Below are 12,946 nucleotides of genomic sequence, written 5' to 3' on the forward strand. Positions count from 1 at the left end.
CAGCAAAGTAATAATTGTAATCCAAATGCTCGACAGCATTGATGACAGCCAGCCAGCCTCCGTCCACGAGGCCGGCCCGAGTTGTAATCCTCACGAGGTTGAATCCCAAACGATAGTGGAAATCAACGATGCTCTTCTCCGGGTACCACGTTCCAAATCAATATAATCCAACCAGTAATGGTTCTGCAATCGCCGACGCCGATTCTCCTGTGTACATGTCCAACGGTTCTCCGCCTAGGACTCCTCGGGTGTGGGCGACGTATTTAGGCCACACACCCTGGTTAAGTACACTAGCTAAAGACACAACGAACCGCTGGGTAATGCTACACACGAACAAACTGTGGCCGCACGATATACAATAAATTAACGACTATTTACTTCACATTAGATTAAGTCGAACTCAACGTTACTTCATTAAACTCTGACACTTTTACCATTCTATTCGCACGCGGTTCTCAATGCTCTGTTAGACGCAAGGTTGCTCACTTCACTGCACGTTGACTCGTGGTGAAGGTGGGTAAGGTACTGAACGAAGACACGAAGCTAAGCTAAGCACGGTGTGCGCACCTTGCGCTGTATTTATACTTAAGTGAATATCTAGTCCCAACCTCAGTCCTTGTCTGGTATCACTACGCTGACTCCGGGCATGTTTCGACATGCCTGCACTTGTCTTTGAACTTGCCGTTGGGGGCTTGCGCGCTGGCGCCTGGGGGCGCTGTCCAATAGGAGAGCGAATATTACTCTGGTTTGAACGCAGGTAAAGGGATATTCCGTGTATATATATAAATAATATACAAAGTATATCAAACAATAAAGGTAGATTCTCAGTTTAATCTGGCCCTTCACAACAGCCGCCTCCTAATTAGTCCGCACCTAATTAGTTAAAGGGAGACAGATTAATAGTCCAGTCAACTGCTCAATGTCTGTTGTGAGGAGTAGGGCAATCTACAAAGTCAGTGGGTCATGATCGTCATCAGGGGAGTCAGGGAGCTCTGGCAACTCTATCAGCCTCGCCACGGGTCGGGTGTAAGTCCGCCCTTGGACAATAACTTCTGCCGCTCTGACCTTCCCGTCGGCACCAGTGATCACTTTGCTTACGCGGCCGGCCGGCCACATAGCTCGGGTAGTGACTGGTCCATGATCATAACGACTGTGTCCACCTTCAGGTGGTCCCTGTCCTTGACCCGCTTCTGACGGGCTGGAAGGGATGGTAGGTCACTTAGGAGGAAGCGGGCCTGAGACTGGTTGATCTGTGCTTGGCTGTGTCTCCACATCCTCCGTCTGTTCCTCTTGTTCTTCCGGTGCCCCGTCTGAGGAGGGGCCGGGTCCGGCCGCCCCCTCAAGAGGTCGTTTGGGGTGCTGGGTTCGAGGTCAGCTACGTCGCTTGGAGCGCAGCTGAGGGGGGTGGAGTTCGGAACTCCCTCTTCCTGAGCCCACGGTTCTCTCACAGGCTTCTCGTCTAATGTCAATAGCCTCTCAACGGGCTGTACGAGAGAGTGGCCGGTGTCGCTCACCTTTGCGTACAGGCAGCGTGTAGACATGGGTTGGCTGGAAGGCCCGGAGAGAGGGCCTTGGAGCGTCCAGCCCAGGCGGGTCTTGACCGCGACTGGGCATCCTTTGGGTCCGATGTGGGCCGCTTCGATTGGGACAAGGAGGTCTGCGTGGTCGGAGCCTATGAGCAGGGTCGGTGTGGCGCCGTCGATAAGCGGTATAGGTAATCTGCGTAGGTGCTCGTACTTCGCCATCAGCTGTGGGATGGGGTAGTTGTAGCTTGACAGACCTATGTCATGGCCTGTAAATGCTTTAGTGATGCTGTACCGCTTCTCGGGCTGCCCGACCGCTGCTATTTTGAATGAGACGTTCTTGCCCTTTATGGTTTTCAGGTCTTGCTGAATAGTACGGATTGTCATTGTTTCTTTGTTACCCCGCAGGCCCAACTGGGCTGCGGCGGAAGCGAGGAGGAGAGTCTTTTCAGACCCATCGTCAAGGACGGCGTAAGTGTCCAGGACCTTGTCCTCGTAGCTCAGGAGCACTCTGACCACTTTGATGAGCACTCTGGAGCTCCCGCTCCTAGCAGGGTCTATGTACATGACGTTCACTCTCGAGCTGCTTGGGGGTACGGGTTTCTTCTTGTTGCTGTCGTGTAGGACCTCCAAGTGGGCGCCGTCGCACTTGCTGCATCTTTTCTTTAGGCGGCACTCAGCTGCCATATGGCTGCGCGCGCAGCGGAAGCAGCGGCGGTTCGCTTTGATCCACTGACTCACCTCGTCAGCGGTCAGCTTCTTGAAGGTGTCACATTGAGACAGCCAATGTTCATTTTCACAGTACTGACAGACAGCCTTCCACTTCTCCTTGACGTGGGTGTTGTGGCTCGTCTGCCGTGGCTCAACCTCGGCTTGGTGCATAACTGTCACGGACCGGCGGTTGTCATTGAACCTCCGCGGTCCATCTCTAGGGCTAGAGTCACTCCACACGAATGTGTCTAATCGTAGACTGCTAACTTCCCTGGCGAGGAAATCAGCTAGGTCTAGGAGGGATGGTTCTGGGCCGTTGGGGTCACTGTGGTCTCTCTGCCGCCGAAAACGCTCTTGACGGGCTGGAGGGAGCTTCTCCAGTATCCGCTCCACGTTAGAATTTGCATACAGTTCATGTCTCCCCTTCTCCTTTTGTGACCCCAGCATCCCCATGAGGGATTGTACCTTGATAGAGAGGTCATCTAGTGCAGGGGTTCTCAACCTTTCTGCTGCCAAGGCACCCCTGTGTTCAATAAAATATTCCAGGGCACCCCTACATACGATAAAGACTTTTTCGGTCCTGTCTTTTTTGCTACAATGATGATACAATGATTCTTTATTTGCCGTGCTGTCGTTGAGATGTTTTGTTGTTTGTCTTTGTTGCTTGTTGGTGAATCTGCAAATATGAATTGCCCCACGCGGGATCAATAAAGTTGTCTGAATCTGATGACAAAAGTGCTTGCTTTCAAAAGAATGTTTATTTAAGAAAAAACTGAAAATCATGTATTTTTTTTATTAATACATTAAAGGATCACTAAAGTGCTATCTGTTGCAGCTGCACTGTTCTCCATAAAAATAGCATATTTGGATAAGTTTGACAATTTCTCAAAAACAGAAAATCATGTATTTTTTTTAAATACAGAAAAGGATCACCAAGTTACCATTTCTCAAAAAATATAAATAAATACAGAAAATAAGCACTCGTTCACTCAGTGGACATTTCTAGCTCAATGCGAGGTCCGCTGCTGCTGGCTAATAATACGGTCAATACGTGGGGAGATCTTTGACAAGGCAACACGCATGTCATCATCAAGGCTCAACTTGGCCCTATATTTTGTTTTCAGAGCTGTCATGGATGAAAAGCCAGCTTCACACAGATATGTGGGGCTGAATGGTATCAACACCTTAACTGCAGCATCATGAGATACTTGGTACTCAGCACCACACTCTGAAACTAGCTCTCCAGGTGGTATCAGATGAGATTTCAATGAGTTCTTCCAAGAGTTTGGATGGAGATGTGTCAGGAAGCTTTGTCTCAATGTTGTCTGTAAAGTCTTTTTTTTATCCAGAGTGACTTAATGATTTTCAGATTTTTAGAAATGGTCAAACGTATCCAAATATGGTATTTTCATGGAAAACAGTGCAGCTGCATCAGATAGCACTTTAGGGATAATTTTCTGTAATCCAAAAAATTATTTGGATTCACTATAAAGTGCCTGTTCACTATAAAGTGCCACGTTTTGATATATTGAGCTTTAAACTTTAAGTACATTTTTTGGAACACGCAACCTAAAACACCTTCCTCTCCCAAACCGTTCCTGCAATTGTTTTATGTTGCATGATGATCATGGATACATTTATTATGTATTGTATTTTTTATGTTTAAATATCAACATAATCTGTCTGTCCACCCTCAGTACATTTACTATCAATATAATATAGTAGTCTGACTTCATCATATATTTTCAAACGCACACACATAGAGGGAGAATGCCCCCCCCCTCCTTCCCAGTCCTCCTTCCAAGTCCCCACCCTGCTGTTCTCTGTCGCTCTGAACAGGGCTTGTTGTTAGCTTATGCTAAAGGGACATTAATTCCGGTCTTAAACACAACGTGGCCACAAAGGAATGGCAAGGATTGCAAAGCATGTTATATGCATTTGACCCGTTGCGGAATAAAACAGCAGGGATTTGTTTTGGGTCGCAAAAACACTATCCTTGCTGTGTTTCAATGTCCGCGTTCCAGATCCAGAGTACGCTACTACTGCTGAGCTGAGAGACGCTAAGCTCACTGCTCAGCCTGCTGTGTTGAGATGCATCCTTATTGGCTGTGTGCTGTAGAGCGGATATGAGTCACGACACCACAGAGTTTCAAAATAAGAGTATCATAATGACCTAAATGTTGCTAGCTTTCGGAGCCTAGTTATTTAGCTGGAGCTGCGCGTGGGCAGAAATGAGACCCGCTATAGGATTTTCAAAATAAGACTGTTGTCATTCTATATTTTAAAAGAACATTGCCAGGCATCTCGCGGAACCCCTGGCAGCTCTCCGCGGAACCCCTGTGTGCCGGGGAACCCCTGTTGAGAACCGCTGATCTAGTGCTCTATTGTCTTTGGCTGGGGGGAGGCGGTCGATATCTCGTATTTCTTGGATCACGTAATCCCATATGCGTCCATAGCGCTGGTCGAGGGCCACCAGAGCCGCGGAGTATGGGGTGCTTGAGTTGGAATATGCCAGCGCTATGTTATGCGCTCTGGGCACCTTGAGATGCTTGAGGAGGATGGCATATTTGTACGACTCGTCGTGGACATCGGACATCATAGTCTCCAAACACATGCGTAATTCCGTGTACTGTGCTCTGTCCTCGCGCGTAAAGTCTGGGAACGTCGGTGTGCCAAGGTAAGATGCCATGGATGGCTGGGACACCGATGAGCGTAGGGGGAGAGGCCTCCTGGGCGAGTCTCCCCGTACGTGGGGTCGTGGGTTAGTGCTGGGTGGGTACCAGAGGCCGGGCCCCCAGGTGCTGCTCCTCGGTGCTGACTGTGTATTAAACTCAACCTTGGTTTGGGTCGGGGGTTCGTAACACAGTGGCTCGGGGCTGGGGTCGGGGCTGTACTGGGCCTCCTGGTCCAAAGTAGGTTCGTGCTGGTGGGCTTGATATCCCTCCTCTTCCTCCGCTAGGTCTTGGAGTCTTCTAGTTAGTCTCTCGGCGACGTAGGCCGGTTCTTCCCGTTGGCTGGGTCTCGTATGGACCGGTCGGGGAGGGGGCTCGGAGACGTAGGCAGGTTCTTCCTGTTGGCCGGGTCCCGTGTAGACTGGTCGGGGAGGGGGCTCGGTGACGTAGGCAGGTTCTTCCTGTTGGCCGGGTCCCGTGTAGACTGGTCGGGGAGGGGGCTCGGCGACGTAGGCAGGTTCTTCCTGCTGGCTGGGTCCCGTGTAGATTTGTCGGGGAGGGGAAGGTGCCCTCGACCCGTGTCGTGATGATCTCCGGGAGCTCTGTGTGGAGGAGTGGGGGGTAGCCCTCTGGATCAATTGTTCTATCATCTGCGCCTGCAGGCGGTCCCGCTCCGCTTCGCGCTGTGCATTGGCGGCGTCGCGCTGTGCATTGGCGCGGTCTCGTTCCGCCTCGCGTTGTGCATTGGCGGCGTCGCGCTGTGCATCGCGTTGCGCGTTGGTACGGTCTCGCTGAATGGTTTCTTCAGCCTGGAGGCGCCTCTCTTCCAGTCTGATGGTCATCGCTGCGTCAGCCTGGAGGCGACTCTCTTCTAGTCGGATGCGTTCTCTTTCCATTGCTGACTGTTCGCGCTCACTAAGCGTCTGTGCTTGAAGTTGCGCGTGGAGGCGCTCTCGTTCCGCTGCAGAGTGTTCGCGCTCACTAAGTGCTTGCGCCTGGAGGCGCTCTCGTTCCGCTGCAGTGTTCGCGCTCACTAAGGGCTTGTGCTTGGAGTTGGTCGCGCTCACCCTGGAGTCGGTCTCTTTCGGTTGAAGCTGTCAGCGTGGCGATCAAGGCTTGCGCCAGTCTCTGGTCAGCCTCGCTGGGGGATGACACTGGTGGAGGTGATCGGGCGCTGACAGGGCTTGGTGGAGACCTGTCCTCCTGGCGTGCTCCGAGGTCTATCTCTTGAGCGCGGTACTCTTCTCGTGGTTGCGCGCCGAGGGCTGTCTCGGGTACGCGCTCTTGGGTTGGTTGTGCACCGGGGTCTATCCCTGGAGCGCTTTCTTTATCCTGGAGCGCTCCGGGGTCTATCCCGGTGACGCTGTCTGGAGGTATAGTCACGTCATGTCCCGCTTGGTCCCCCCCGTGAGCTAAGTCAGTTTCGTTTGAACCCACTGGGTTCTCTACTGGCAGGGCCGCCAAGTCGATAGGAGTGGGCATGCTTAAACTATCCGTTTTATCCGTATTTAACGTCTGTTTAGATAAGCTAGGGGGTAAAACGAAAGCGAAGTCCTCCAGATATGAAGGTAGCTGACGTTTGCGCTGCGGGCGTTCTAGCTTGGGGGAGCCGCTTGGAGAGTGTTCACCGCTGGCCATGTCAATATTAATATTATATTAAATATTACACTGATACCCTCCGGCTCGAAGGACCAATTGTAACTGAGGGGTTACAAAACCCTGACTGTATTAAAGATTGTGATAGATTAAACCACTGCTAGTTATGTACTTTAATTACTGGCCAAACAGTACATCAAATATAGATGGTGAACACCCACAAGAACACGGCATTGACAAAGAAATAGTATTTGAGGGTAATTTATTATTATTAGGCAACGTTAGGTTACAGAATGAGAATTAGGGTCGCGCTTGTATGGCGAAGAATATACGTAAAGTCAGTCAATAGCATGAGTCACTAAGAATAGCAGGAATCCTACGATGGGTCTAAGTTGACACCACCTGTCGTATAGTAGCAACTATATAGGGCAACACTGGTACCGCCGGGAGACAATGGGTTCCCTCCGGGGGTGTAAGGCCTGGAGGGTAGAGGAATGTTCGGGTACTCCGTCTGATTAAATGAGGAATAAAGAGACTCCAGGTACAGGAGTCGGTCCTTGTAAATCCCTTGATCAGCAGCAAAGTAATAATTGTAATCCAAATGCTCGACAGCATTGATGACAGCCAGCCAGCCTCCGTCCACGAGGCCGGCCCGAGTTGTAATCCTCACGAGGTTGAATCCCAAACGATAGTGGAAATCAACGATGCTCTTTTCCGGGTACCACGTTCCAAATCAATATAATCCAACCAGTAATGGTTCTGCAATCGCCGACGCCGATTCTCCTGTGTACATGTCCAACGGTTCTCCGCCTAGGACTCCTCGGGTGTGGGCGACGTATTTAGGCCACACACCCTGGTTAAGTACACTAGCTAAAGACACGACGAACCGCTGGGTAATGCTACGAACGAACTGTGGCCGCACGATATACAATAAATGAACGACTATTTACTTCACATTAGATTAAGTCGAACTCAACGTTACTTCATTAAACTCTGACACTTTTACCATTCTATTCGCACGCGGTTCTCAATGCTCTGTTAGACGCAAGGTTGCTCACTTCACTGCACGTTGACTCGTGGTGAAGGTGGGTAAGGTACTGAACGAAGACACGAAGCTAAGCTAAGCACGGTGTGCGCACCTTGCGCTGTATTTATACTTAAGTGAATATCTAGTCCCAACCTCAGTCCTTGTCTGGTATCACTACGCTGACTCCGGGCATGTTCCGACATGCCTGCACTTGTCTTTGAACTTGCCGTTGGGGGCTTGCGCGCTGGCGCCTGGGGGCGCTGTCCAATAGGAGAGCGAATATTACTCTGGTTTGAACGCAGGTAAAGGGATATTCCGTGTATATATATAAATAATATACAAAGTATATCAAACAATAAAGGTAGATTCTCAGTTTAATCTGGCCCTTCACAACAATAATAATAAAACATACTGTAGAAGATAGAACAAAGAACAAAGTAATAATGGTGATATTGATAATAGTGATAACAGCAGTGAACAGTAGTGAATGGCAGGATTCAATCAGTCAGTACTAGTAATAGTGATGAGTCAGATAGTCCTAACCATTCTCATGTTCACCAGCCGTTAACTCTCCAGCAATTGGCAGCAGTCCATACTCATTGCCATGGTTGTGGAGTCTGATGGTCTACTGGTACGCCGGACGTGTCTATGCTTTTACCAACCGGTTCGTGTTTCCGGGTTCCCGTTTTGTGCTCTGATTGGCTACTGACCTACGCTAGTACGCCCCCCTCGCTGTGAGCGTAGAGAGAGAAATAATGCGTGGACACTTTGAAATGGGTACGCCCTACTGCCTCCAGGAACAGCTGTTTCCGCGTGACTTTATGTGCGCTAAAGTTCAAGTTTAAAGTGCTTAGAAATGCCGGTAAATGCCGGTTCATTCATGCTTTGAGGCACGCTTCCTGACAGGATTTTATAATATTATATTTTATAATATTGTAGCTTGACAATTTTAAGAAACTACGCTCTCAGCTGAGAGTCAAGAAACGACGCTCTCAGCAGTCACTACGCTCTCAGCTGAGAGTCAAGAAACTACGCTCTCAGCAGTCATCTTATGCAGCATCACTTTTCACATCAAAACAAAAGTAGAACTGTAATGTGGAGTGGACTTAAACATATTTACAATTAGCATTTTATAAAGTAGAACTGTAATGTTTACTTTCTCAGTCAGTGCTAAGTGCAGCATCCCTTTTCACATCAAAACAAAAGTAGAACTGGAATGTGGACTTTCGCATATTATTAACATTGACAAACATATTTACAATTAGCATTTTATAAAGTAGAACTGTAATGTTTAAATTTTTAGACAGTAGAGGTTGAGTACTTTATTAGCTAAAGATGTTAAGTTAGAGTGTTGTGTTCATTCATAGTTAGACATTAGAGGTTGAGTAAATATCTAAAGAGAAGTTAGATGTCAATGTTTTGGTTTGTTAAATGATAAATGTTAAATGTTAAATGATTAAATGATACACACTGAAATCTATGCTCTCTCATCCTGCTTTCCGCAACTCCTATACTTCCTGAGTAACTGACTGAGAAAGTAAACATTACAGTTCTACTTTATAAAATGCTAATTGTAAATATGTTTGTCAATGTTAATAATATGCGAAAGTCCACATTCCAGTTCTACTTTTGTTTTGATGTGAAAAGGGATGCTGCACTTAGCACTGACTGAGAAAGTAAACATTACAGTTCTACTTTATAAAATGCTAATTGTAAATATGTTTAAGTCCACTCCACATTACAGTTCTACTTTTGTTTTGATGTGAAAAGTGATGCTGCTTAAGATGACTGCTGAGAGCGTCGTTTCTTGACTCTCAGCTGAGAGCGTAGTGACTGCTGAGAGCGTCGTTTCTTGACTCAGCTGAGAGCGTAGTTTCTTAAAATTGTCAAGCTACAATATTATAAAATACAATATTATAAAATCCTGTCAGGAAGCGTGCCTCAAAGCATGAATGAACCGGCATTTACCGGCATTTCTAAGCACTTTAAACTTGTGGGCAGTGGGGCGTACCCATTTCAAAGTGTCCACGCATTAGTTCTCTCTCTACGCTCATAGCGAGGGGGGCGTACTAGCGTAGGTCAGTGGCCAATCAGAGCGCAAAACGGGAACCCGGAAACACGAACCGGTTGGTAAAAGCATAGACGCACAATGGACTGGCTGAGGCGGTTTGTGGGGGTGTCGTGGGGGGATACGTCTATGGCTGAACGAACGTGCTCCTTATAGAGGGTGGGAGGGGTTTTCCAGTATAGCGTCATTGTGCAGTGTTGACCAGTTTGACTCCCACTACAAGCTAGCCTTCCTCACCAGCTTGTTCAGTGTGTTAGTGTCTCTTGAGTTGATATTACCCCCCCCCTCCCCCTCCCCAGCATACTACAGCGAAGGGTAGACTGCACACTGGACACTGGCTGTACACGTTGAGAGACCTGAGTCTCCTCAGTAAAAACAGTCTACTCTGTCCCTTCCTGTAGAGGACCTTGTGTTGTCCGTAATGCATTTGGACTTCGGCATATGGGTGGTCCTTGACTTGTGTGCTGCTCGTAAATGTTTTCACTTTACCAAAAAACAATGCTGATTTATTTTGCACATAATCTAACACACATCCAATTACTCAGTTCAGCTCAATGAAATGATAAGGTAGCAGTCCCTATAATATTTCATATACCCCCCCCCCCCCCCCCAATCCTGCATGTATCAACAAATGCACATGTTGGTGAATTTATGACTGTGCCATTATTACTATCAAATGTAATAATTGTGGAATATTACTATAATGAGCTGTATGTGTATGAACCAAGCATCCTTTGTGAAGCACTTTGGGTGACAAGTGTCATGTTTAAATGTGCTATATAAATACATTTGATTGATTGATTGATTGATTGATTGATTGATTGATTGATTGATTGATGGAGCTGTAATTAACACAACACAATGATTCATGTCCCTTTTTCTTTAGGAGCAGGTGATCTATAGATAGATACAGTGGACAGGGTTGATTACAAGAGGCTGGGGAGATAAACCACAGGGGAGAGCTGGAGAGGCAGGTGTCATCTTGGGGAGCAGCAGAGCTGTGATCAAGCAGCACCTGGCTCTCCCTCCAGAGCACTTCAGCGCCACAAAAGATGCAGAGAGGAAAAGAATAAAACAAGAAACACATTGCGATGCGGCAAATAAACAATTCCTGCTTTGCAGCCTAATAGCGGCATGAGACATATTTCCAATTCCAGCTCTGCTGAGACTGTAATCACATTATGCATAACATTTATGCATCTGAATAAAGCGGGCCATATTACCATAGCAATGTGTGGGGCTCAATCACTTGCTGTTACATTCAAGCCTAAAATATGGCTTGTGTAGGCCTTGAATGTAAAGTGGTGGACACAGGACACTGGACAAGAGTTTATCAAAAATAACAATATTTATTTGAACAGCTATTTAAATGGACAAAAAAGAGTGGGAGCTGGGTGTTCCAGACTCCAAAGTTCAATAACAAAACTAATGCACATACTGTAGGCCAAAAGAACAAGCAGCAAAAATAGACAGGTAAGCAGTGAGAGCAGGTGAGACTCTGGTGAGCTGACATCTCTTGTGAAGTGGGAGACACTGCAGCCTGCACTCTGCTCTGCTTTGTAGGGCGTGGTGCCTCATCACCACACCTGTGTAAATTAGAAGAACGGCCATTTTAATTACATGGAAAACAAAAACAACAGGAAGAAACAGTGTGTCAATCACAGACCAGCACACTTAAACACAATGTGAATATGCACCACAGACAGTAAGTATCCCTCCACCATGTGAAAGTAATACGTAACACTTGCAGATAACAATCCTATATGTTCAGCAATGACGCTCACATGCTCAAACACACACACAATATATATATTATCATTGTCATGCCAAACAATATAGCGCAATCCCACAACTCATTGGCCATGGTTGACATTTAATGCTAATCATCTGGTATTTTATTACAATCACCTGCTGAATACAAAGCTGTTGACTTTTTTTTTTTTGACACGGGTGTGTGTCACCTCTCTGAACAAAACAAGCATGTAATGTGTGGTAAACTGCGACCCTCCATTGTGCAGGTGCTCTCAAAGTAACTTTGAGCGTGAGGTCGACATCAGAGCACTATTTTTTAAATATCATTGTGGCTTTCCAATGAGCCATCCTTTCAGAAGCTCTGTAATCCAGCATGAAAATGTTATAACACTTTATATATAGAATTGTATTGGCACATAAAAAAGCATGACAATAAAGGTGCAACATTCTGGAATCCCTCCTTCCATTTGCCAATCAACCCAGGAGGGCCACTGACGTTGAGGGACACATACACTGTAGGGACTTATCTTGAAAAATAGTTAACCCTCACGTTAGGAATTGGCACCACTGACCGTTGTTAGCGGGTCAATGTTGACCTGGGGTCTAACTCAGTCCTGACCACTAAAAAGAAAGGAGTATCACTCAATATAGTTAATACTACATCCTAACTAACATTATATGCATTCATAACCATATAATCCCATTGTAATTCGATTTTATGGCCCCCGAGACACATCATGTCCCTTATTTATTTTAATTTTTTTTATTGATCTTTTTCCCCCTCCATTTTCCTCCGATTTTCTCCCATCCCAATGTTAGTCGTATGCCAATTCCCAGTCCCTTCCTGGTCGCTGCGCACTTACCCCCCACAGTCAGATCATCTGGGAGAGTGGAGGCTACCACGTGCTTCCTCCGACACACGTCTAGCCAATCACCGCTTCTTTTCACCTGGCAGCGCGGATTCTCATCGAGAGGGCGTAGCGTGTGGGAGGATCACACTATCCCCCTCAAGTCCTATCCGCGCTTAGCAGGCGCCCCGACCGAACTGTAGGAGTCGCTGTTTACAACGACCCGGACCCACCCCGCCAGCTTCTCCCACCCTCTAATACAGCCAATTGTATTAGTGCAGACGGCCAGCCAAGCTGGTGACAACCCCGGAGCTGTGAGCTGGATTCGAACAGGCGAATCCAGCTCACAGCTCCGGGGTTGGTGACGAACGCAATCTCCGCTCGGCCACCTAACCGCCCCACATCATGTCCCTTATGATGAAAATGAGGTTGTTCAATCATATACTAAATGTGAAACCCATAGATAATAATGTTTTCTGACTATAACAGAACAATATTAGAATATAACTTCTGAAAAAAAGTTAAGTATTTTTATAGTATCTCTACAGCGGAAGTCTCAGCAGTGCCAGAGCTGGACTGGGGCCAAGAATCGGCCCTGGCATTTTTGGCCCAGATCGGCCCACCATAATCGGTCGGACACCACCCACCAGTACACCATCCTTGCGGTCGCCTTAAATATGCGTACCTACTGTACTATTCCCCCAAACCACTACAAAGCTGGGTAGTTGTGCCATGGGCAAGTGGACCAG

This window comes from Notolepis coatsorum, assembly GCF_963971535.1.
Source record: "Notolepis coatsorum genome assembly, chromosome: 9".
Classification (NCBI taxonomy): domain Eukaryota; kingdom Metazoa; phylum Chordata; class Actinopteri; order Aulopiformes; family Paralepididae; genus Notolepis; species Notolepis coatsorum.